Source organism: Saccopteryx leptura, chromosome 10 (assembly GCF_036850995.1).
Source record: "Saccopteryx leptura isolate mSacLep1 chromosome 10, mSacLep1_pri_phased_curated, whole genome shotgun sequence".
Taxonomy (NCBI): domain Eukaryota; kingdom Metazoa; phylum Chordata; class Mammalia; order Chiroptera; family Emballonuridae; genus Saccopteryx; species Saccopteryx leptura.
This window is the reverse complement of record NC_089512.1, coordinates 65,324,623-65,351,564: the sequence shown is the minus strand read 5'-3', so window position 1 is coordinate 65,351,564 and position 26,942 is coordinate 65,324,623. Positions and strand designations below refer to the sequence as shown.

Genomic DNA, 26,942 nt, shown 5'->3' with positions numbered 1-26,942 from the left:
CAAGATAGAGCCCAAGTAAACCACTTAACTTTACATCTTTAGGAACTAGAAAAAGAAGAACAAAGACAACCCAAAACCAGCAGAAGAAAGGAAATAATAAAAAATAGAGCAGAAATAAATGAAATCAAGAACAGAAAAACTATAGAAAAAATTAATAGAACAAGGAGCTGGTTCTTTGAAAAGATCAACAAAATTGACAAACTCTTGGCAAGACTCACCAACAAAAAAAGAGAAAGGACTCATATAAACAAAACCCAAAATGAAAGAGGAGAAATCACCACAGACATCATAGATATACAAAGAATTATTGTAGAATACTATGAAAAACAATATGCCACCAAATTCAACAATCTAGAAGAAATGGATAAATTCCTAGAACAATACAACCTTCCTAGACTGAGTCATGAAGAAGCAGAAAGCCTAAACAGACCAATAAGCAGGGAGGAAATAGAAAAAACTATTAAAAACCTCCCCAAAAATAAAAGTCCAGGCCCAGACGGTTATACTAGTGAATTCTATCAAACATTCAAAGAAGACCTGGTTCCTATTCTACTCAAAGTCCTCCAAAAAATTGAAGAAGCAATACTTCCAAACACATTTTATGAGGCCAACATAACCCTCATACCAAAACCAGGCAAGGATGGCACAAAAAAAGAAAACTACAGACCAATATCTCTAATGAATACAGATGCTAAAATACTAAACAAAATACTAGCAAATCGAATACAACAACATATTAAAAAAATAATACATCATGATCAAGTGGGATTCATCCCAGAATCACAAGGATGGTTTAACATACGTAAAATGGTTAACATAATACACCATATCAACAAAACAAAGAACAAAAACTACATGATCTTATCAATAGATGCAGAAAAGGCATTCGAGAAAATACAACACAATTTCATGTTTAAAACACTCAACAAAATGGGTATAGAAGGAAAATATCTCAACATGATAAAGGCCATTTATGATAAACCATCAGGTAACATCATATTAAATGGCGTAAAACTGAGGACTTTTCCCCTTAAATCGGGAACAAGACAGGGTTGTCCACTCTATCCACTCTTATTTAACGTGATGCTAGAAATTCTAGACCGAGCAATCAGACAAGATAAAGAAATAAAAGGCATTCACAGTGGAAAAGAAGAAATAAAAGTTTCACTTTTTGCAGATGATATGATCCTATACATCGAAAACCCCATGGACTCCACGAAAAGATTACTGGAAGCAGTAGGCCAATGCAGTGAGGTCGCAGGATGCAAAATTAATGTACAGGGGTCCGTTGCCTTCCTATGTGCCAACAATGAAGCATCAGAAAACGAACTAAAAAAAATAATCCCCTTCATGGTTACAACAAAAAGAATAAAGTACCTGGGAGTGAACATAACAGAGAATGTAGGGGACCTATGTGATGAAAACTGCAGGGCACTGTTGGGGGAGGTCAAAGGGGATACAGTGAAATGGAGGAATATTCCTTGTTCTTGGATGGGAAGAATAAATATAGTCAAAATGACCATATTACCCAAAGCAAAATACAGGTTTGGTGCAGTTCCCATCAAAATTCCAATGGCATTTTTTGAAGAGGTAGAACAGAAGATCATCAGGTCTGTACGGAACTATAAAGGGCCCCAAATAGCCAAAGCAATCCTAGGGAAAAGGAACGAAGCTGGGGGCATTACAATACCTGACTTCAAACTATATTATACAGCCATGACAATCAAAACAGCATGGTATTGGAAGAAAAATAGACACTCAGACCAATGGAATGGAATAGAAAGCACAGAAATAAAACCATATATATATGGTCAAATAATTTTCGATAAAGAGGCCAACAACACACAATGGAGAAAAGAAAGCCTCTTCAACAAATGGTGCTGGGAAAACTGGAAAGCCACATCCAAAAGAATGAAACCCGACTACATTTTCTCCCCTTGTACTAAAATTAATTCAAAATGGATCAAAGACATAAATATAAGACCTGAAACAATAAAGTACATAGAAGAAAACATAGGTACTAAACTCATGGACGACCTTGGTTATAAAGAGCATTTTATGCATTTGACTCCAAAGGCAAGGGAAGTAAAGGCAAAGATAAATGAATGGGACTACATCAGACTAAGAAGTTTTTGCTCAGCAAGAGAAACTGACAACAAAACAAACAGCCAACTAAATGGGAGATGATATTTTCAAACAACAGCTCAGATAAGGGCCTAATATCCAAAATACATAAAGAACTCATAAAACTCAACAACAAACAATCCAATAAAAAAATGGGAAGAGGACATGAACTGACACTTCTCCCAGGAAGAAATACAAATGGCCAACAGATATATGAAAAGATGCTCATCTTCATTAGTTATTAGAGAAATGCAAATCAAAACTACAATGAGATACCACCTCACACTTGTTAGATTAGCTATTATCAACAAGACAGGTAAAAGCAAGTGTTGGAGAGACTGTGGAGAAAAAGGAACCCTCATCCACTGTTGGTGGGAATGTAAAGTAATACAACCATTGGTACCTCAAAAAACTGAAAATAGAACTACCATATGACCCAGCAATCCCTCTATTGAGTATATACCCCCAAAACTCAAAAACATTGGTATGTAAAGATACATGCAGCCCCATGTTCATTGCAGCATTGTTCACAGAGGCCAAGACATGGAAACAACCAAAAAGCCCTTCAATAGATGACTGGATAAAGAAGATGTGGTACATATATACTATGGAATACTACTCAGTCATAAGAAATGATGACATCGGATCATTTACAACAACATTGATGGATCTTGATAACATTATACAGAGTGAAATAAGTAAATCAGAAAAAACTAAGAACTGCATGATTCCATACATAGGTGGGACATGAAAACTAGACTGAGAGACATGGACAAGAGTGTGGTGGTTCCTGGGGGGTAGGGGGAGGGAAGAGAGGGGCACAAAGGAAACCAGATAGAAGTGATGGAAGACAATTTGAGTTTGGGTGATGGGTATGCAACATAATTAAATGTCAAAATAACCTGGAGATGTTTTATCTGAACATATGTACCCTGATTTATTAATGTCACCTGATTAAAATTAATAAAAAAATATTAAATCATAATTTGTGCTAGATTTAAAAATAGTAAATTTGGCTTCGTTCTTTTTTTCTCCGAATTGCTTTCTCTACTTGGGGTTTTTGTGGTTCCATGCAAACCTGGTGATCTTTTTGGTTCTCTCTTTGGAGGGTAACATTGGAATTTTGATGGGGACTGCATTAGGTTTGTGTATTGCTTTGGGTAATATGGCTTTTGGGTAATTGTGTTGATTCTTCCAATCCTTGAACGTGGAGTATTTTTCCATTTTATTGTGTCTTTTTTGGTTTCTTTTAATAATGCTTTGTGGTTTCAGTATATGGGTTCTTCATATCCTTTGTTGGGTTTATTCCTAGATATTTTATTTTTTGTTCCAATTATAAAAGGAATTGGTTTGTTTTTATTTAGTTCGTTTTTTGAGGTTTTAGTTGTTGGCATATAGGAAGGCAATGGACTTTTGTGTGTTGATTTTGTGTCCTATGACTTTGCTGTCTTGGTTTACTGTTTCTGATGGTTTTTGGTGGAGTCTTTGGAGTTCAAATTATACTATAGAGCCATGATAATCAAAACAGCATGGTATTGGCAGAAAAAGCAGACTTATAGGCCAACGGAACAGAATTGAGATTCCAGAAAAAAAATATATATATACACAAATAATCTTTGATAAAGAAGCCAAAAACACACAATGGAGAAAAGAAAGACCCTTTAATAAATGGTCTGGGAAAATTGGAAAGCCACATGCAAAAGAATGAAACTTGACTACAGTTTGTCTCCTTGCACAAAAATTAGTTCAAAATGGATCAAAGACTTAAATATAAGATCTGAAACAATAAATTACATAGAAGAAAACATAGGTACTAAAATACTCATGGACCTTTGAGTTAGAGAATAATTTATAAATTTGACTCCAAAGGCAAGGGAAATCAAGGCAAAAATAAATGAATGAGACTATATCAAACTAAAAATTTTCTGCACAGCAAAGTAAACTGACAACAAAACAAATAGGTAGCCAACCAAATGGGAGATATTTGCAAACAATAGCTCTGATAAGGGGTTAATATTCACAATATATAAAGAACTCACAGAGCTCAGCAACAAATAAGCAGACAATCCAATTAAATATGGGGAGAGGACCTGAACAGACACTTCTCCCAAGAAGAAATACAAATGGCCAACAGATATATGAAAAAATGCTCATCTTCACTAGCTACTAGAGAAATGCAAATCAAAACTACAATGAGATACCACCTCACACCTGTTAGATTAGCTATTATCAACATGACAGGTAATAACAAGTGTTGGAGAGGCTGTGGAGAAAAAGGAACCCTCATTTACTGCTGGTGTGAATGTAAACTAGTACAACCATTATGAAAGAAAGTACGGTGGTTCTTCCAAAAATTAAGAATAGAATTACCGTATGACCCAGCAATGCCTCTACTGGGGATCTACCCTCAAAACTTGAAAACAATAGTACATAAAGACACATGCACCCCCATGTTCATTGCAGCATTATTCACAGTGGCCAAGACATGGAAGCAACCAAAGTGTCCCTTGGTAGAGGATTGGGTAAAGAAGATGTGGTACATATATACTATAGAATACTACTCAGCCATAAGAAATAATGACATATTGCCATTTATGACAACATGGATGGACCTTGAGAACATTATACTGAATGAAATAAATAAATCAGAAAAGGCTAAGAACTGTATGATTTTACCCATAGGTGGGATATAAAACTGAGACTTATGGACATAGTTAAAATTGAAGTGGTTACCAAGGGGAGGAGAATGTGGGAAAGAGGTTGGGGGGAAGGGAGTAAAGGGACAAATATATGATGATGGAAAATGATTTGAGTTTTGTGATGTTGGGTGATGAATACACAATATAATCAATAGTTCAAATGCTATAGAAATGTTTACCTGAATCTTATATACTCTTATTGATCAATGTCACACTTTTAAATTTAATTTTTTTTTTTTTGTATTTTTCTGAAGCTGGAAACAGGGAGGCAGTCAGACAGACTCCCGCATGCGCCCAACCGGGATCCACCCGGCATGCCCACCAGGGGGCGATGCTCTGCCCCTCTGGGGCGTCGCTCTGTGGTGACCAGAGCCACTCTAGCGCCTGGGGCAGAGGCCAAGGAGCCATCCCCAGCGCCCGGGCCATCTTTTGCTCCAATGGAGCCTCGCTGCAGGAGGGGAAGAGAGAGACAGAGAGGAAGGAGAGGGGGAGGGGTGGAGAAGCAAATGGGCGCCTCTCCTTTGTGCTCTGGCCGGGAATTGAACCTGGGACTTCCGCACGCCAGGCCGACGCTCTACCACTGAGCCAACCGGCCAAGGCCAAATTTAATTTTCTAAATAAAATTTTTTAAAAATGTAAAAAAGGCGCCCACTCTGCCCCAGGTGCTAGAGTGGCTCTGGTTGCGACAGAGCGACGCCCCGGAGGGGCAGAGCATCGCCCCCTGGTGGGCAGAGCATTGCCCCCTGGTGGGCGTGCCAGGTGGATCCCAGTTGGGCGCATGCGGGAGTCTGTCTGACTGTCTCTCCCTGTTTCCAGCTTCAGAAAAAATACAAAAAAAAAAACCGTAAAAAAAATTAAAAAACAAAACAGAACAGGAAGAAGACACCAATTAAAAACATTAACAATGAAGGAGAAATATCACTACTACAAACTTCATCGACACTGAAATAAGAAATGTTATGAACAATTCTAATAACATAAATTCAAAAACATAGATGTAACAGACCAATTATTTTCAAAGCAAAAAACTATCTAGATTCACTTAAGAAGAAAAATATAATCTGAATAATCTTATATTTATTTCCAGAAATTGAATTCATAGTGAAAAATCAATGTCAAGAAATCAAATTTATAGTTAAAAACAAACAAACAAAAAGCATCTTCCAGTTAGATGATTTCACTGGCAAATTCTATCAAACATTTGAAGATAAAATGAAATCAATTCTAAAGAATCCTTTCCAGAAAACAAAAGAGAAGGAAATGCTTTCCAACTTGTTATATGAAACTATTATTACCCTTCTAGCAAAGCAGAAAAACAGTACAAGAAAGCTGCAGAGCAATATTCTTCATGAACATAACTGCAAAACTTCTCAACAAAATACTAGCAAATCCAGCAAAAATAAAAAGGAAAACACATTACAACCAAATGTGATTTACACAAGAAATATAAGCCTGTTTAAGATCCAAAAATAATCCATGTAAACACCACATGATCACATACTTGATGCAAAAAATTCAATAAAATTTAATACTAATTCATGATAAAAAGCACTCAACAAACTAGAAATAGAAGGAAACTTGATCAACCTGATAAAGGGTATCATGTTTAATGATAAAAAACTGAACACATTACTCCTATGGTTAGGAACAAGACAAAGATGTCTAGTTTTATCATTTCTTTTCAACATCATACTGAAAGGTCTAGATAGAGTAATAAAGCAAGAGGCAGAAAGAAAAAACATTCAGCTCAGAAAGTGAGAAATAACCTGGCTAACAGGTACATGAGAAGATATTCATCAGGGAAATACAAATCAAAACCCCAAGGAGATAGAATTAGAATGGTTATTATAAAAAAGACAAGAACTGACCAGTGCTGGTGAGGATGTTAAGGGAAACCTTTACACTGCGGGTGGAAAAGGAAATCGGTGGAAAATGTGCCCCTGTGGAAAACAGTAACTGACGTTCCTCAAAAATTAAGTGCAGTATCAAACTAGCACTGTTTTCTCTGACCTACTCCTTCCCCATGTTCCCTTGATATATTTTTCATTCTTATGGGAGTAAACTCAGCCTGTTTCCCCAGCTCATTTCACCACAAAATGGTCAGCTGCTTGAGGGTAAGGACTGGGTCTGGCCTATTCATTTCCTGTGCTTGGTTGGCATGTTCAGTAGAGTTGTAATCACATCTGTTGGAATGAAATTAGAATAACTGATATCAACTTAAAACATCAGCTTAACTTCCACTTTTCATTCCATAGTCATAGTGTGCTATAGTGACAGCGTCAGTCATGAGTGTTTTTACCAGTCTTTTAAGAATCCTTATTGGGAGTTTACTCTCTGAAAAGCACCAGGTAGTAATAGGCAAGATTAATGCTCTCCAGATTGATCTGGACTGCTTTTAATATTTATTCTAATACCTCTTTCCTTCTTTAATAGAATATGAGAGTCATTCATATGTCAGTAATTCAGAATGTATTCCTGACTTGAATAGGGTTAGTTCACTAACCACATTTGCAGTCTCTCTGGAGTGATTTCTTGCTTTCTGCTTCGGGCCTTCATTAGTTGTCCTTTTTTCATCTCACCCACAATTTTTCTTTCGCTATTTTATTTTATTTGTTTTTGAAAATAATATTTTTGGATTTCAAAGATCTGAGATGCACTACTTAATCTGAAGAGAATTAGTTTGTGATGATGCCATTCTGACTGAGAAAAGCCACGAAAGGAAAGTGTCCTCCCTCAGAGCCTGAACGGAAGACAGCCTGTGCCCCACGCCCACTGGGGTGGCAGGTGTTTGGACAGCATGTTACTGCAGGGATTCAAGAGCATTTCAAAAGTATTTGCAGATAAAATTCCCTGAAATTATTTTTTTTAAGATGGGGCTTTTTACTTTCTTTTTATAGTGAAGTGTCATGACTTTGCTATTGAGTCCCTCACACTGTACTTTGGCTCATATTTCTTCTGAGCTAATGAAAGGGTGTGAGAATGCCCACCGGGGGCCTGGCACAAAATATGGGATGCTTCACGAATTTGTGTGTCACCCTTGTGCAGGGGTTGCTGGTCTTCTCCGTGTTGTTCTGCGTTTAGCGCATGTGCTGCCTGAGGGAGCGCTGGAGCTTTATATTTTTTAAGCTATAGTTTTTAAGAAAGATACTATTATTTTTGGCTCCGTTAAAAAAAGGTATCATATTGAACAGTGACCAAAGTTTTTGTGATCATATATACCCAACACTAAAATATTTTGAGCCCACTCAAATTTATGTCTTTATATTTACTTATACATATATTATATACTCAAATGTTAAGTTCTTATGACATATTTCTGGTCACAAAAACATACAGACTTCTAAATAAGGACCCTAAGTACTTCTAATATTCAACATTGAAATAAATGTGAGCTATACACACATTTAAGAAAGATGAATAAATGTTAAGTATGGTAATTATTTTTCAACCTGATTATTCCTGTATAGGGTTGCCGGGGCCAGAGCCTGTCCTGGCAGCTCTGAGCACAAGGAGGCCCCACCCTGGACAGGAGGCCTTCCAGTGCAGGGCCATTCTCACACACTCATGCTCACTCAGACGGGGACAATGGAGACACGCCAACTAACCTAACATACACTGCTTTGGGATGTGGGAGGAAACCGGAGTCCCCGGGGAAAGCCATGCAGACATGGGGGAACACGCAAAGTCCACACAGAGCGGCCCCGCCCAGAATCGACCTTTATCTTTTTCCCCCAGGAATTGGCTTTTCTATTTTTAATCAATGTTACAATGAATCATTGAAGGAAATGATGGTACTTGAGAACCCACCATATTTGGCTGAGGTAGCCAGAGACAGCCTCTCTGAAGTCAAGGGACCACAGATGAAAACCGCTGGGGGAGAATGTTCTGGCAGGGAGGACAGCAAGTACAGCAGCCCCAAAGCAGGCCTGCAGGAGGCTGGCATGGCTGCAGGGGAAGAAACAAGGAAGGACAGTGAGAGGTGCCAGGGCAGATCCTACAGTGCCTGTGAGCCTGGGGGTGTCTGGCTTTACTCTGATTGAGACGGAAACTTCTGCAGAGTTTTGAGCAACAAATGAAATGGTCTAGCAGTTTGCAAATATATTAGAGGAGCAATCTGGACAGAGCTGGGAATGTCAATCTTAAAATGCTCTCAAGAGGGCCCTGTAGGGCTGCAATATCTGAAAAGCCTGTTTATGCAGGGCCATTCCCTGGTGCTAAGCAGACGTGTCTGGACAGGTAACACAGGCATGGAGCTTGTCAGTTGTCAGAATTCAGCCCAGTGTGACTGACGTTTACTCTGTCACAGACCCCTCCACATTCTTCACCCTGACATCCATAGGCGATAATGATTCTCAAGCATCAACCACCACCAGCACCTGAAGACTTGACCTCTCTGGTGTCTCTTGAGGCATTTGCTGTCCCCCCGCCCCCCGCCGCCAATCACGTTAGCCTTAAAAAGAACCCAAACATGAACCAGATCTTTGGAGCTGTTTCTGCCCAGGTTTCAAAATTGCTATGTTGTGTTGTAAGAATGATCCAGTCTTAAAGGTGCCTACCTGGCCCTGGCTGGATAGCTCAGTTGGTTAGAGCAGGGCTAGTCAACTTTTTTATACCTACCACCCACTTTTGTATCTCTGTTAGCAGTAAAATTTTCTAACCGCCCACTGGTTCCACAGTAATGGTGACTTATAAAGTAGGAAAGTAACTTTACTTTATAAAATTTATAAAGTAGAGTTACAGCAAGTTAAAGCATATAATAATAATTACTTACCAAGTATTTTATATTGGATTTTTGCTAAGTTTGGCAGAATAAATCTTTATAAAACAACTTACTATAGTTAAATCTATCTCTTTAGTTATACTTTGGTTGCTCCGCTACTGCCCACCATGAAAACTAGAACACCCCCTAGTGGGCGGTAGGGACCAGGTTGACTACCACTGGGTTAGAGCATCATCCTGAAGCACAGAAATTGCTGGTTTAATGCCCAGTCAGGACAGAAACAGGAGCAGATCGATGTTCCTCTCTCTCAATCTCTCTCTCTCTCTCTCTCTCTCTTTCTCTCCCCCTTCCTCTCACTAAAATCAATAAAATAAACATTTAAAAAAAGAAAAAGAAAAAAGGTGCCTACCTGTGAGCACAACCCCATCCAAAGGACATGACCACGTCATTCTGGCATGAGCTTACCCGAGATGAGAAGACCCTCTTCTGTCTTTGAGGAAAAGCATGGCTTAAACTTTACTAGTCCAAAAGGGGCCCAGTATCCACTGCAATGCCAGAGGCAGAGGCTAGGCAGGTCTACACTGGATTCAGGGAAATGGTAGAGAAACTGCGGAGCCAGAAAGCCTTGGGCCATTCCCTTATAATAGATCAGGGGTCCCCAAACTATGGCCCCCGAGGCCATTTATCCGGCCCCCGCCGCGTTTCCAGAAGGGGCACCTCTTTCATTGGTGGTCAGTGAGAGGAGCATAGTTCCCACTGAAATATTGGTCAGTTTGTTGATTTAAATTTACTTGTTCTTTATTTTAAATATTGTATTTGTTCCTTTTGTTTTTTTACTTTAAAATAATATATGTGCAGTGTGCATAGGGATTTGTTCATAGTTTTTTTTATAGTCCAGCCCTCCAATGGTCTGAGGGACAGTGAACTGGCCCCCTGTGTAATAGTTTGGGGACCCTGTAATAGATTATCACAATGGTAGACAAGCAAACAGAAAGGGGAAACCACTTCTCAGTCAAACAAACAGCAAAAACAGCCCCTCACAGTGGCAGGCAGGCAATCCACAATCCACCCTGAGCCCAAGTACCTGTAGCATTACATAGAGTAGACAATACACATATAGTGCTGTCACCTGCTCATGTACTAATCAAGCAAATTGCTTGCAGCTGGTAAACCAGTGCGCAAGCCTAATACACTTGTTTTCCCAACTCCCACTGAATCTATTTTTTGCCTAGTAGGTATTCAACTTGACCCACATATGGTCCTTGTACTCATGGAATGTAAGAGCAAACCTTTTTGTTTATCTCATAGGAATGCAATATTGGTTTTATTGCCAACTCTCACGAGTTAGTATTGAGTGCCCGGAGGACTATGATAAAAAGCTGGTGGGATTTGCAAGGAAATCTGGCAGATGAGCACATGATGGATGGAGCAACACAAGTACCAGCCTCTCTGCTTTGCAGATCACTGAGCCAAAGCTTTTACTGTCCTCATTTGGTCAAGGGAAACCTTGACAAAGACCTCAGTATAGATGCATTGTAATTAATATACACTGGTCAAATATAGTTCCAGGTTTTGGCTCAAGCTACACTTAGGGCCAACTTTAAAAATGGGTGGCTACCAGTATGATTTCACATATTTGAAAAGTTCCAACACCTCTGCCAAAGGGTCCTGAACCTCTCATCAATATCCAGATTCTTCAATTACATATTTAATAAACTGCAAGTTTCTCCTTTGAATTAAGATATTCATATCCTTGGGTAGAGGCAACAGAAAATGATTTACATCTTGTCTCTCTTAATGTATGATGTTATCAAAGACCTTCCTGTAAAAAAATTCTTTAATGGTATCATTTAAATTTAGAAAAAGAGCAAAAACAAAAACACCCAGTTACACCCAAGGTGGGTGAACAAGGTTGAACAGTTTTGAGCAGTAAGGACACTGAGCTGTTAAGGTGGGAAGGAGGGATGCGAGGAGAAGCCACCTTGACACATGCTGCATTTTGGCTGAGAGCCAGTCCTGTTCGCATCTTTTCAGTATCAAATGGCTAAGTGATTTGCATTTTCAAATAAAAGCTATGCTAGATACAAATTATCCTTCACTGTCTGATGATAGACCAGTCATTGTACTTAAAAAAGAACAAAAACAACAAGCATAAATCAAAGCCAGATTTTATCATTCAGCCTTAAGTTTCCAAGACTGTTTATGCAAAGATCCTCTTATCATCCATTAAACATCTTTTTGTATCTTTTTCTATTATAGTGGGGATGAAAATGCAGGCATTCAAGGATACCAGGCAGATGAGCACAGGAAGAAAACAGGGCCAGGTTAAAGATCAAGGACAACAGACACCTGGCATGAGGGAGGTGATAGAGAAGGGTGAAGATTGTGGCATGCTAGAAGGACCATGACTGCGGCTGCATAACTCTTTCACATCATGAGAAAGAGGGCTTGAATACCAGGCCTTCCAACTTCTCAACAGAGCCAGAAACATCTACCTCCTTGCATGAAATATCTTGATTTTAAAATGTTGACATTTAACTTTTTAAGAGCTAAACATCGTGTGAGCATTTTTAGCCAAGTATGGCTTATTGGTGTCCACTTTGATGTCTCTGCTTTAAGGCATTAGTTGGAATAAGATAGCCTTCAAACCAAAGCCAGCCTCTGTCATTTCAGGTACACAAAGCTTTCATGGAACATACCTACTCACATGCATTCATGTAAGTGGTCCTTCATCTATCGCCGGGGTTAGGTTCCAGAACCCCCTGTGATAGGCAAAAATCCGCGAAGTAGCGACTTTATATTTATTTTATTATTTATATGTATTTTAAAGCTTTTTTATTATTATTAACTTTAATGGGGTGACAATGATAAATCAGGGTACATATGTTCAGAGAAAACATCTCCAGGTTATTTTGACATTTGATTATGTTGCATACCCCTCACACAAAGTCAAATTGTCTTCCGTCACCTTCTATCTCGTTTTCTTTGTGTTCCTCCCCTCCCCCCACACCTTCTGTCTCCTTCCACCCCCACCCCCACCCCTAGTAACCATCACACTCTTGTCCATGTCTCTGAGTCTCATTTTTATGTCCCATCTATGTACGGAATCATATAGTTCTTAGTTTTTTCTGATTTACTTATTTCACTCAGTATAATGTTATCAAGGTCCATCCATGTTGTTGTAAATGCGCCGATGTCATCATTTCTTATGGCTGAATAGTATTCCATAGTATATATGTACCAAAGCTTTCTAATACACTCGTCCACTGACAGACACTTGGGCTGTTTCCAAATCTTTGCTATTGTGAACAATGCTGCCATAAACATGGGGGTGCATTTCTCCTTTCGGAACAATGCTATGGTGTTCTTAGGGTATATTCCTAAAAGTGGGATAGCTGGGTCAAAAGGCAGTTCGATTTTTAATTTTTTGAGGAATCTCCATACTGTTTTCCACAGTGGCTGCATGAGTCTGCATTCCCACCAGCAGTGCAGGAGGGTTCCCTTTTCTCCACATCCTCGCCAGCACTTATTCTGTGTTGTTTTGTTGATGAGCGCCATTCTGACTGGTGTGAGGTGATATCTCATTGTGGTTTTAATTTGCATTTCTCTAATGATTAGTGATGTTGAGCTTTTGTTTATATCCCTATTGGCCAACTGTACGTCCTCTTTGGAGAAGTGTCTATTCATTTCTTTTGCCCATTTTTTTTATTGGATTGTTTGTCTTCCTGGTGTTGAGTTTTACAAGTTCTTTATAAATTTTGGTTATTAACCTCTTATCAGATGAATTGTCAAATATGTTCTCCCATTGTGTAGTTTGTCTCTTTATTCTGTTCTTATTGTCTTTAGTTGTGCAAAAGCTTTTTAGTTTGATATAGTCCCATTTGTTTATCCTGTCTTTTATTTCACTTGCCCTTGGAGATAAATTGGCAAATATATTGCTGCAAGAGACATCGGAGAGCTTACTGCCTATGTATTCTTCTAAGATGCTTATCGTTTTATGGCTTACATTTAAGTTTTTTATCCATTTTGAGTTTATTTTTGTGAATGGTGTAAGTTGGTGGTCTAATTTCATTATTTCAATATTTCCAACACCATTTGTTGAAGAGGCTGTCTTTACTCCAATGTATGCTCTTACCTCCTTTGTCAAATATCAGTTGTCCATAAAGCTGTGGGTTTATTTCTGGGTTCTCTGTGCTGTTCCATTGATCTAGATGCCTGTTCTTATGCCAGTACCAGGCTGTTTTGAGTACAATGGCCTTGTAGCATAACTTGATATGGGGAAATGTGATACCTCCTGCTTTATTCATCCTTTTCAAGATTGCTGAGGCTATTCGTGTTCTTTTTTGGTTCCATATAAATTTTTTGGATATGTGCTCTATATCTTTGAAGTATGTAATTGGTATTTTAATTGGTATTGCATTGAATTTATAAATTGCTTTGGGTAATATAGACATTTTAATTATGTTTATCTTCCTATCCACGAACATGGTATATGCTTCCACTTGTTTTTATCTTCCCTGATTTCTTTTATCAATGTTTTATAATTTTCTGAGTAAAAGTCTTTAATCTCCTTGGTTAAATTTACTCCTAGATACTTTATTTTTTGGTTGCAATGGTGAAGGGGATTGTTTCCTTAAATTCTCTTTCTGACAGTACATTGTAGATGTATAAAAATGCCTCTGATTTCTGAGTATTAATTTTATATCCTGCCACTTTGCTGAAATCATTTATCATGTCCAGTAGTTTTTTGACTGAGACTTTAGGGTTTTCTAGATACAATATCATATCATCTGCAAATAATGATAGTTTTACTTCTTCTTTTCCAATTTGGATGCTTCTTATTTCTTCTTCTTGTCTGATTGCTGTGGCTAGGACTTCCAGGACTATGTTGAATAAGAGTGGTGAAAAGGGGCACCAATGCCTTATTCCTGAGCTTAAGGGAATTGCTTTTAATTTTTGCCCATTGAGTATGATGTTGGCTGTGGGTTTGTCATAGATGGCTTTTATCATGTTGAGGTATGTTCCCTGTATTCCCACTTTGCTGAGAGTTTTGATCATGAATCGGTGCTGGATTTTATCAAATGCTTTTTCTGCATCTATTGAAATTATCATGTGGTTTTTCTCCTTCCTTTTGTTTATGTGATGAATCACATTGATTGATTTGAGAATATTGTACCAGTCTTGCCTCCCCCAAATAAATCCACTTGATCATGGTGTATGATTTTTTTCATATATGCTAGATCTGGTTTGCTAATATTTTGTTGAGGATTTTAGCATCTATATTTATCAGGGATATTGGCCTATAATTTTCTTTCTTTGTGTTGTCTTTGCCTGGTTTTGGAATCAGAATTATGCTCACCTCATAAAAGGAGCTTGGAAGTCTTCCTTCCTCTTGAATTTTTTGAAATAGCTTGAGAAGGATAGGAGTTAGTTCTTCTTTGAATATTTGGTAGAATTCACCTGTGAAGCCGCCAGGCCCAGGACTTTTTTTTTGTTGGGCGTTTTTTGATAACTGTTTCTATCTCATTTGTTGTAATCGGTCTGTTTAGGTTTTCTGGCATTCCAGATTGATTTTTGGAAGATTGTATGTTTCAAGGAATTTGTCCACTTCATCTAGGTTGTCTAGTTTTTTGGCATACAGTTCTTCATAGTATTTTCTTAAAATATTTTGTATTTCTTTTGTGTCAGTTGTTATTTCTCACTCTCGTTTCTAATTTTATTTATTTGAGTCCTCTCTCTTTTTTTCTTGGTGAGTCTAGTTAAAGGTTCATCAATCTTGTTTATCTTTTGAAAGAACCAGCTCCTCGTTTCATTGATCCTCTGTATTGTTTCTTTAGCCTCTATGTCATTTATTTCTGCTTTGATCTTTATTATTTTCTTCCTTCTACTACATCTGGACTTTACTTGCTGTTCATTTTCTAGTTCTTTTAGATACAGGGTCAAGATGTTTATTTGAGCTTTTTCTAGCTTCTTAAAGTATACCTGTAGTGCTATGAACTTCCCTCTCAGTACTGCTTTTGCTGTGTCCCATCAATTTTGAGTTGTTGTATGCTAATTATCATCATTTCCAGGAATTTTTTTATTTCTTCTTTGATATCATTGTTAATCCATTTGTTATTTAACTACCTGCTATTTAGTTTCCATATGTTTGAGAATTTTTGTTTTTTTGTTGTGGTTCATTTCTAGTTTCATGCCATTGTGATCAGAGAAGATGCTTAATATGATTTCAATCTTCTTAAATTTGTTGAGACTGCTTTTGTGCCCTAATATGTGGTCTATCCTAGAGAATGTACCATGAGCACTTGAAGAATGTATATTCTGCTGCTTTAGGGTGAAAGGTTCTGAAGATATCTATTAAATTCAGTTGATCTAGTGTGTCCCTTAAGTCTGATGTTTCTTTGCTAATTTTCTTTCTTGAGGATCTATCCAGTAATGTTAGTGGGGTATAGAAATCCCCTACTCTTCTAGTATTGCTATTGATCTCCCCCTTTATGTCCATCAAAGTCTGCTTTATATATTTAGGTGCTCCTATATTAGATGCATAGATATTTATAATGGTTACTTCTTCCTTTTGAATTGCTCCCTTTATCATTATGTAGTGGCCTTCTTTATCTATTACTATAGCCTTTGTTTTAAAGTCCAATTTGTCTGATATAAGTATTGCTACCCCAACTTATTTTTCATTTCCATTTGCATGAAATATTTTTTCCATCCTTTTACCTTCAGTCTATGTGCATCTTTTGTTTTAAGGTGTGTCTCTTGTAGACAACATATGTATGGGTCCTGTTTTCTTATCCATGGAGCTACCCTATGTCTTTTGATTGGATCATTTAATTCATTTACATTTAAGGTTATTATTGATATGTAGTTGTTTATTGCCATTTTATTCTTTAAAGCTGAATTCCTTTTTTGCTATATTCTTTTTCCACTTTGATCTGTTTACAACAGGCCCCTTAACTTTTCCTGCAGCATTGGTTTGGTTGTAATGAATTCTTTGAGGTTTTTTTTTTTTTTTTTGTCTGGGAAGCTTTTTATTTCTCCTTCAATTTTAAATGATAGCCTTGCTGGAAAAAGTAGTCTTGGTTGTAGGTTCTTGTTCTGCATTACTTTGAATATTTCTTGCCATTCCCTTCTGGCCTCAAGTGTTTCTGTTGAGATGTCAGATGTCATCCTTATGGGGGCTCCTTTGTAGGTGATAGCCTTTTTTTCTCTAGAAACTTTTAATATTTTCTCTTTATCACTTAGCTTTGGTATTTTAATTATGATTTGTCTTGGTGTATATTTCTTTGGGTTTCTCTTTAATGAAGTTTTCTGTGCTTCTTGAACTTGTGAGATGTTTTCCTGCATTAATTTAGGGAAGTCAGCTATAATATGATTGAACAAAGTCTCTTGTTCTTTCTCTTCTTCAGGAACCCCTATGATGCAGATGTTATTTCTCTTCTTGTTGTCATAGAGCTCTCTAAGAGTTTCCTCAGACTTTTTGAGTCTCTTTTCTTTTTTCTGCTCTGCTTCCATGCCTTCATTCAACTTGTCCTCCAACTCGCTAATTTGATCCTCAGCTTCATCCATCCTGCTTTTAATTCTTTCCATTGTGGTCTTGATTTCTGATATTGTATTTGTCATCTCCGACTGATTCTTTTTTAATATTTCAATGTCCTTTTTTATACTTGCTATTTCTTTATTTATGTGTTCATAATGACCATCCATTGTTGTTCTAAGATCCCTAAGCATCCTAACAATCACTATTTAAACTCTGCATCCAGAAGTTTGGTTATTTCCATATCACTCAGTTCATTACCTGGAGGTTTCTCTTGTGGTTTTATTTGGATTGCACTTCTCTGTCTTCTCATTATGTCTGTGTGTTTGGGTGTATTGTTTGTAGAGCTGATAGAGTCTAGGCTTGGTGTTGTCTGCCTCCGATCTTCAGTTGTCGAAATTGTCACTGGGAGTCCTTCTTCCAGGTCAGCTTTAAGGTAAAAGCTGTTCAAAGTAGTTTATCTTCAGATTCTGCAGCTTTTTCCTGGGCACTCTATTGACCCTGCTGTGCTTATGTGGTAAATTACAGGAGTGGCTCCTTGATTTCTTTTTCTTGCTGTTTTGCAGCAAGGGGCAGAAGCTGGAAGTCGGCGCTGTTGATCCTGCAGTGGCATCAGCGAGAGACTGGAGAGTGCCCTGGCAGACGGAAGGTCACATGGGCCGGCTGGGCTATATATTAAGGCTTTATAAACCCTCCCCACATTCTTATAAACTTTTCCCACGTTGTTATTAACCTTTCCCACACTTATAAACACTTCCCATGCTCTTTAACACTTTCTACAGTCTTAAACCTATGTAATTTTAACAACATATAGAATTCTATATGGGTACGATATGTATTTTATTTCAATTTAATATTCTTTTAATATGGTTCAATTAATATTTTTTAATTTTTATAGTTTTCAATTTTCTAGGCTGGAAAATGCTCATTTTACCACAAAAATAATTAAAATAATAAATATGTAAAAATACCTATATACCGCAAAATCCCATTTTATAGCAAAAAATCTGAGATACAAAATTAAATATAAACAATTTAAAAATCCGCTATACAGTGAGACTGCAAAAAGTGAGCCACAATATGGAGAGGGATGACTGTTTGTATTGCCTTCTGCTGCTTTCCTGCTAGTAACAGAAGAGTTGAGAATAGCTGTGTCAAAGACCATGTAACCCAAGAAGTCTTAAATATTTGCTGTCTGGTCCTTTACCAAAGTTTACTAATCCCTTTCTTTAGAGTCCTATAATTAATAGACTTTCCCAGGATCTTGGATCTTTGCCAACAGGTCAGCTGGTCACCCTTATTAAATGAGTGAGAAAGGGAGACTGAGACAGCTTTCTTTGGCTCCTCTGTACACATAATGTGCATAACCCCCGTTCAAATGGGCTGTTTTGCCATCACAAACAGAATAATCAATCTGAGTACTAAACAAGCCACAAAATAGCAGAAAAGTGGTTTTGTAAAGAGCCTTTGGGCATTGGAAGCAGACACACCTGTGTTAGAATCTCACCTCTGCCACCACTACCTGTGACGCACTAGGCTGAGTACTTGACTGTTATGAGCAGCAGTTACATCACCTATAAAATGGTAACATTATTGAGTTAATAATGATGCCTACCCTGCAGGTTTAATGGTGAGGCTCAGAAGTCATGGGCATCAAGCATCTGGTACTTAATAGAAGCTCTATAAAGATACAGCCAGTGGTCTTCATAACAGTACCATGTAGATTCAAACTTTGCTGCTGCTTAATACATTTTCTGTCTCTTAGATTTTCTTTGATAAGGAAAATGATTCTAGGATTCTTGATGTTTCAAAAAATTTCAGGAGAAACAGATAATTCCCTCCTTTGAGGGCCAGTTACTTATTACCTGGGCTGGAGAGTGAGTCTCTTCAATGTAGGCACTCAGGAATGAGCAGAGCGAGTGATTCAATAGTGTTGGTCAATTTGTTTTAATGAACAAGTATACGGTTGAAAGTATCAGAAATAATGTAAAGCTACAAAAAAAAATCCTGAAGTGGTTTGTCATATCTTTCTTCTGCATTGTTTCTCCTGAACAATTTTCCCCTGAAAATTGTCATCAAGAACAATTAAATTACAGAAATCCTGACTGTGAGAAAAGCAGAGTGACCACCTTCAACAGTCAGTGCAATGATAAAGCAGTGGGGTGGGCGTGTGAGTGAGTGTTCTTTCTCAGAGAGATTTGGGAAATTCAATCACCTAATGCAGTGCACTATCGTTGACTGGGTTCTGGTTTAAACAAATTAGCTATAAAAGAACTTTTGGGAACAATGGAAAATTTTAAATGTGAACTGGGCTTTAGATAATATTAGAGTATTAATATTAATTTGTTCACTTTGAACATAATATTGTGGTTATGTCTTTTTTAGGGATATATATAACAAAATGTTTAGGGTTGAGAAGTTATAATGACTATAGTTTATTTTAAAACACTTAAACAAAAAATAAAAAGGAAACAAGTAAACAATGAGAAAAAAAATAACAAATATGAGAAGTTAACAACTGTTAAATTGAGGTGATGAGTATACTAGTCTCTACATTTCTGATGTTTGTAACTTTGTGATTTCACATAATATAATGTAAAAACAAACCAATAAATATTATCACATTCCTAAGTTCTTAAGGATGCTGGAGTATATTAATTATATTTGGAAATTGTTTCTTGGGCTAGGTTGCCCTTTCATCTCTCAAGAGAAGTAAAGTCACCTTTTCTATTGAACTTTAGGCATTTTAGTAATAAACAAACAAACAAAAGTAACATTACTAATAGCATAAGTGTCAGTTCACGTTTGTTATTGCTGCTGGAACAAATTTCACAACCTCAGTGGCTTAAAACAACATGAACTTGGCCTGAGCTGTGGTGGTGCAGTGGATAAAACGTCGACCTGGTATGCTGAGGTCGCCGGTTTGAAAACCCAGGCTTGTCTAGTCAAGGTGCATATGGGAGTTGATGCTTCCTGCTCCTCCCCCTGTTCTATTTCTTCCCTCTCTCCTCTCTCTCTCCTTTCTCTCCTCTCTCTCTAGTAAAAATGAATAAATAAAATCTAACAACAACAACATGAACTTATTATCTTACGGTTCTGTAGGCTGGAAGGTTTTTAACACAGGTTTTCCTGGGCTAATTTGTGTTGTGAACACCTGCACGCTCTAGGTGAACCTCTTTTCTTGCTTGCAAAGTCCACCTGCATTTCCTGGCTCTGCCCCTCTTCCTCTATCTGCAAAGCCAGCAACCTCAAACCTGTCTGATCTTTTCTCTGTCATCACATTTCTTATTCATCTCATCTAGGTAAAGTTCTCTCATCTTAAAGACCCATGTGATTAGCTTGGGCACACACTGAGAATTCAGGATAATATTTCTATGTCAAGATCCATAGCCTTCATCACATCTGTGAAGTCCTTTAGGCAGGGTGAGGTAATATAATCACAGGTCCTAAAGTTAGTGTGTAGACATCTTTGGGAGGGGGCATTCTTTTTCCTCTCACAAACATTATTAAAAACACTAATGCATGATATCACCAGCATTAGTATTCTTCATTAAAATTTATGGTAGCAGCAGCTCTCACTCTCTGAGCAGCTACTATGTGCCAAGCACATGCTAGAGGTTTCCTGTGCATTACTCCTTTGACCCTCCTAACACCATGAGGTTCATACTCTTATTCCTATTCTGAAAGTGAAGAAACTATAGTTCTGAGAAGTTGTGATAGTTGCCAAAGTGAGAACTTGAATCCAGGTCAACCTAAAGATCAACTTCAATACCTCCCAACTATTTTCCTATCTCTGATTTCTTAAACACCTTTCCACATCTTTAACACACCCAACATTTTAATTGATGTAGTTGCTCACCCACCAACTGGATAAATTTAATTATCTACTTACTTCATCTCTTTCACTTCTTTCATTTTGTTTTAAAAGAAAATTTTCTACTTTCTATTAGATTTCTTTGGAGAAAGCCATCCCAAGTACTTAAGAAAATACTATTACCAGTCTGGACAAGTCATTTACTTATGCAAACTGATCAAGACAGATGTCCCTTTTAAGACATTTGACTTGGAAATCATGTGGGTTTTGGATCAGATCCTTTCAAAATTGGAGTTCTATGAGAAAATGTTGGTTAAGAAGGCTCGTGGAAGACCAGTGCCTCCTGAGATGGGCTGGCTGGACTTGTTGCTTTGGTGGTTTGTTAGGGAGGAGAGCAGAAAAGTTTGTGATGTTGGTTGTTTCTGGTAAATGAATAAGTTAGAATCACCACTCATTCATCTAGAACAAACTCCCTCTTCCCTCCTCCAATAACAGCTAAATAAAGTTACACAAAAGTATCTTTTGATGCAAAGATTGTTCCTTACCCTAAAAACCATAAAACTAATTCTCATTTGTATGTCTTGATTTTAAAATGGTTCACAGCAATTATATCCCTTCTAGAGTTCTTCAAATTTTTACAGTTATTTTATCTAACACGCTCTCTACAGAGAGCTTGATTTAGCATACATGCTTATTCTTAGCCAAGCTTAATTTTTTTTCCCTGAATAGTCACAGAGGCAAAATTCAAAGGTGCTTTCATTTGCCCATTGGAGAAAAATCTCTTTCGTTCATATAATCTCTTTAAAGTGCATTTAAATCATAGTTGTGGTATCACCTCTTCTTTTTACAGATGTAATCCTCTAAAACCAAAGGCTGGGCAATGGGTCATCTGAAGATCCAGCCCTCTATATCATTGACTGGTTTTCTCCTTCCTTCCTTTTCTAGTAACACAAATTCAAGATAAGTTATGCCTGGGCACTTAATCATTTGGGGGGAATCGGGGAAACTTCAGTTTGGTAATTCACACACCATTGTTCCACATATATAGTGCACTTATCTTGTAAGTGACGTAGCCCTCTAGTTGGCCACTTGACTCTAAAAATTACATAGAGACCTCTACCTCTTAAAAATAAAACAGGATAAGAACCTGTTTTATTTTTCTCTTTTTATAAAATAAGAATAATATAAACACAAGTTGGGAGTGCGTTACACTTCTTGTAGCTTCATTCTTCTGGGGTTGAGGGGGCTGCCCAGGGCTGTCACACAAAGCTGCCTTTTTTGGTCTCCAACTTAGCTCTTCTCAAGACATTTTTACGGCCTCCTCCAGAGGCTCAGGTTCTAACAGATGTCCTTCTCGCCTCCACTTCAAACTGGTGTGGCATGAAGAAACACAAGAGGGAAGAAGGAAAGAGAAAAGCTTTGGTAACCATGTGTCACAGTGTAGAAAGTGGTGTATGTATTCAGGGAAAGTCAATAAAAAGCCAGAAAATACGTAGCAAGTTCAGGAACATCATGGAAAACAGCTTCTTGCAGTTCCCCATAGAAACGAAGTAGGTGTGAGCCTCAGAGGAGAACATGTAAGCTGTTGGGGTTTAGAATGCAGGTAAAACTTGGACACCCAAAGACAAGGTACTCAACAGTATTGACATTTTGAGCCAGAGAATCCTTTGTGTAGAGGACTGGACTATGTGTTGTAGGATTCTTAGCAGAACCTCTGGCCTCTACCCATTAGATGACTATAGCACCAAATCTGTGATAACCAAAACTGTGCTAAGTGTCCCGTGGGGGCTGAATCACTCCCAGGTAAGAATTTCCAACCTATGGATGACTTTGGAGTACACATGATGCTCAAGTGATGTTTGAACCTCATAGGCTTCTGATCCTGATGATGGGTTGGCTACATTTTAGAAATTGAAATCTCAGGAAACTTACAATCAGAGAAGACCAAGGGAATTATGTAGCCCAGGCCTATCAATTCCATAGGTTAGGATACTGATGCCCACGATAGAGGGACTGCCTGACACTTGCTGGAAGCACAGCTGTACTGAGATATGGTTCAGGACAAATTCCAGAGCCAGCAGGTACTCTCAGCCTACCTGCATTTTAGAATCACTTGAGAAGCTTTAAAAGAAAAAACAAAACTCAAGCCTGGGCTTCACGTCAGATAGACTGAATCAGAACCCTGGAGAGGAGGCTTGGGCTTTGGTACTGTGTATAAGCAGCAAGTTTTGTGTTAGAGACAGATCTAGAAGCAATTGCTCTCCAGACGAGAGCTTCTGAAGACCCACTGGTGGCTCCAGAGCCTGTATGGCAGCCCATGACCCATCTTCCTTTCCCCTCAAAGGTGAAAGAGGAGATTGTCACCACAGTGTTAAGCCCCCAGCTCTCAAAGAAACTGTGGGTCAAGCAAATAACCCCATCCTTCTGCCATTGGCGCACTCTGCAGAGAAAGGTCTCATAGCAGCAGACTGACCACAGCACAGGACTCATGCATACATTGGGTACATGTGTGTTTGTAGCAATTTTATTTGCATGAAAACAACATTCTGCATGGTAAACTGGGCATGCAAATTTAACCCTGATTTGGCAATTACAAGCCTAGTACTACAGAAATGCTACTACAAAATGCTAATACTACATCAATGGCTCTCTCTAACTTTCAGCTCTGAAGCACTGAGACAAACCAGTATTCCTACTTCCTGCAATCACTCTTTACTCCTCCAACCCACTCAGCACCCTGCATTCCCTCTCTCTGAGGACTCCTCTTAGCAAAACTCATTGTGGGCCCTGCTACCAGGGCACAGCAAGTAAAAGGTAAGGTACCATGGAGGACGCCTCTGATCCTTGTGCCTTAGAGAACTTGCACCATCACTGTGCATTCCCAATCATCCTTCTGCTGGCTTCTCCAAGGTGTCATGCGGACATCTGTTGTTCTGTCTGCTAGGCCCACAGGCCCACATTCCTCTTCCTCCTGTAACAACACCTTTGTTCACCCCACCCACCCCTGCAGGAGCGGCTCCTCACTTTCAGTCCTCAAGATCCAGGTGGGGTTGGCTCCACCTCTAACCCCACGGGTAGAATTAGGATTCAGGCTTGGCCCAAGAGAACTCTGTGCCCTTGGCCTCAGAGATTGGTTCAAAGATGGGCTCATGAGCCCATCAGGGCCAAGAGATGGGTTCCAGGCAGGTTGGCATTTTTGTTGAAAGAGACTAACTGTTACAAGGGATGTTGCTGAAAGGACAGGGCTGAGGCTGGGTGGGAGAGATACATAAGAAGCCTGCAGAAGGGAAAGAAGAACCAAACAGTGGAGAGAGAGTGACCTAGGGCCCACAGCCTGGCTTGAGCTTTCAATCTAATTTCAACTCAAGCCCCAAAGCTTATCCCGGCCTCCTGATATACCATAACCAGTTAATTCATTTATGCTTACACCAGTCTGGGGTAAGCTCTCGTCTCTGGCAACTGATGTACAGTAGTCCTGACAAATGTAGGGCATACAGGACTTCCTCTGGTAATCAGCCATTTGCAGTTCATCAAATTCACTGCCTATTTCCAAATGTCCTTTCCTTTGGGTTCCTAAAGAAGGTAGCTTAAAATTTCCATAGCTGGCCACCTGTTAAATACAAATCTCCTTAGCCTGACATTTCAAGCTTGCAGTGACTTGGTGTAAATCACCTTGGCCAACATGTTCTCCAATCTCGCCCTTTTGGTACCTACCTCTCTTCATATCTCCCCTCCCCCGCTATAGCCGTATCCATCTGCTTCTCCGTCCCAGGGCCTCACGAGCTTTCCAGTCTCTGCTTAGAAGTCACCCCTTCCATCAAGCCTTCTGTGACACCACTGGCTCAGAGCTGTGGCTTCCTCATCTAAAATCCAGCAGCTTCTTGTCTGCCCAGGGAAGAGGGCCACACTGTGGAGGTCCACAGCAGGCATTCAGGAGCATCCTGTCTGTTCAGGTGACACATGACTGGCCTCTGCATGCCCATCTCCTTAGTCCAGCTACTAAACTATAAGCAGAGGCGAATTAAGGTCGGTTGAGGTCTTGGATGTAGAAGAAAATATTGGGCCCCTTACATTAGAAAAAAGTGCCAAGTTGGGGTTTTGTGGGGCCATTTCAGAAGTCAGGGCCCAGGGCGCATGCCTGGTGCGCCCGCCATTAAATTCACCTCTGACTATAAGTCTCTTGAGAGTTCATGCCCCATCATTCTCTATTTTCTTTGTAACACTGAAAAGATATTATTGAATGAATACATACCTGTGTGGATATTTTGCTATTACCTTATCAAAAATGAGATCAGTTTTTATATTGCCAATAGGGAAATATTGAGATGGAGGCTCAGAGTCATTTACAAGGAAGCACCTCGAATGCAACTAAGATGAAGTGGATGTGTGGGCAGAGCGGAGCGGAGTGTGTGCCTGACTCAGGGTCCCGGGCGGGGCGGAGCGGAGTGTGTGCCTGACTCAGGGTCCCGGGCGGAGCGGAGCGGAGTGTGTGCCTGACTCAGGATCCCGGGCAGAGCGGAGCGGAGTGTGTGCCTGACTCAGGGTCCCGGGCAGAGCGGAGCGGAGTGTGTGCCTGACTCAGGATCCCGGGCGGAGCGGAGCGTGTGCCTGACTCAGGGTCCCGGGCGGGGCGGAGCGGAGTGTGTGCCTGACTCAGGATCCCGGGCGGAGCGGAGCGGAGTGTGTGCCTGACTCAGGATCCCGGGCGGAGCGGAGCGGAGTGTGTGCCTGACTCAGGGTCCCGGGCGGGGCGGGGCGGAGCGGAGTGTGTGCCTGACTCAGGGTCCCGGGCGGGGCGGGGCGGAGCGGAGTGTGTGCCTGACTCAGGGTCCCGGGCGGGGCGGAGCGGAGTGTGTGCCTGACTCAGGGTCCCGGGCGGGGCGGAGCGGAGTGTGTGCCTGACTCAGGGTCCCGGGCGGGGCGGAGCGGAGTGTGTGCCTGACTCAGGGTCCCGGGCGGAGCGGGGCGGAGTGTGTGCCTGACTCAGGGTCCCGGGCGGGGCGGGGCGGAGCGGAGTGTGTGCCTGACTCAGGGTCCCGGGCGGAGCGGAGTGTGTGCCTGACTCAGGGTCCCGGGCGGAGCGGGGCGGAGTGTGTGCCTGACTCAGGGTCCCGGGCGGGGCGGGGCGGAGCGGAGTGTGTGCCTGACTCAGGGTCCCGGGCGGGGCGGAGCGGAGTGTGTGCCTGACTCAGGGTCCCGGGCGGAGCGGAGCGGAGTGTGTGCCTGACTCAGGATCCCGGGCGGAGCGGAGCGGAGTGTGTGCCTGACTCAGGGTCCCGGCTTCGGAGACAACCCGGCCTCGGTTCCGGTCCTGTGGCTTGGCCACTGCTGTGGGATTGGGCCAGTGTCTCAGCCTACCAAATCTGTTCCCTCATTGCTGAAATGGGGTTTTTAGAATGCATTTCCCAGCATTCCCACGAGGTGTAACTATTATAGCAGATGTGAAGCACTTCTCTCACTGGCTGACCTGGAGTGTGTGTCCTGGATGCAGCGGCCAAGACAGACATCGGTGCCTCTTGCCCTTCCCACTCCTCCAGCTTGCCTAGTCTTGATAGCTACAACCAGAAAATTAATATTTAAAATTCTTTCTCCATTTGTGCCCGAGGTCTATTCTGAGCATGCTATGCTGGGTGCCCAACTCTCCTCTGTTTCATTCCCACTTGCCAATCTTAGTCATTTAAAAAAAAAAAAAAATCCACCTACTGGATTTTGGAGAAAGTTTAATGTGACAACATTTGTGATAATCCTTCCATGGTGCTTGGTGCCAAATTGGCAATCTGAGAATATTTGTGCCCTCCCCTCTCTTTTTATGGGTCAGTCAGAAATGTTTACTGAGTGCCTTCTAAGTAGCAGGACTGTGCGGGCAAGGGGGTTCCCAGTGAACAGGCTCACTCACCCCCTTGGAGTCTGCAGCAGCTCCTTCTATGCCATTAGAAGACTGGGTGTGCACCCCACCTCCTTCCTTCCCATTTCCTTCTTTATTCAAATTGCAATATAAAAAAGAAAAACAACAACCCTTCCTCCAAGAAGGAGCTCGTAATTACTTGC

General features: G+C 40.1%; 1 non-coding gene across 1 annotated transcript; it reads right to left on the bottom strand.

Annotated features, from left to right (window-relative positions):
* Positions 1-7,823: 7,823 nt before the first annotated feature.
* Positions 7,824-7,928, bottom strand: LOC136382673 (U6 spliceosomal RNA). Its single transcript, XR_010747299.1, has one exon. It is a non-coding gene; the product is annotated as a U6 spliceosomal RNA (small nuclear RNA).
* Positions 7,929-26,942: the final 19,014 nt, after the last annotated feature.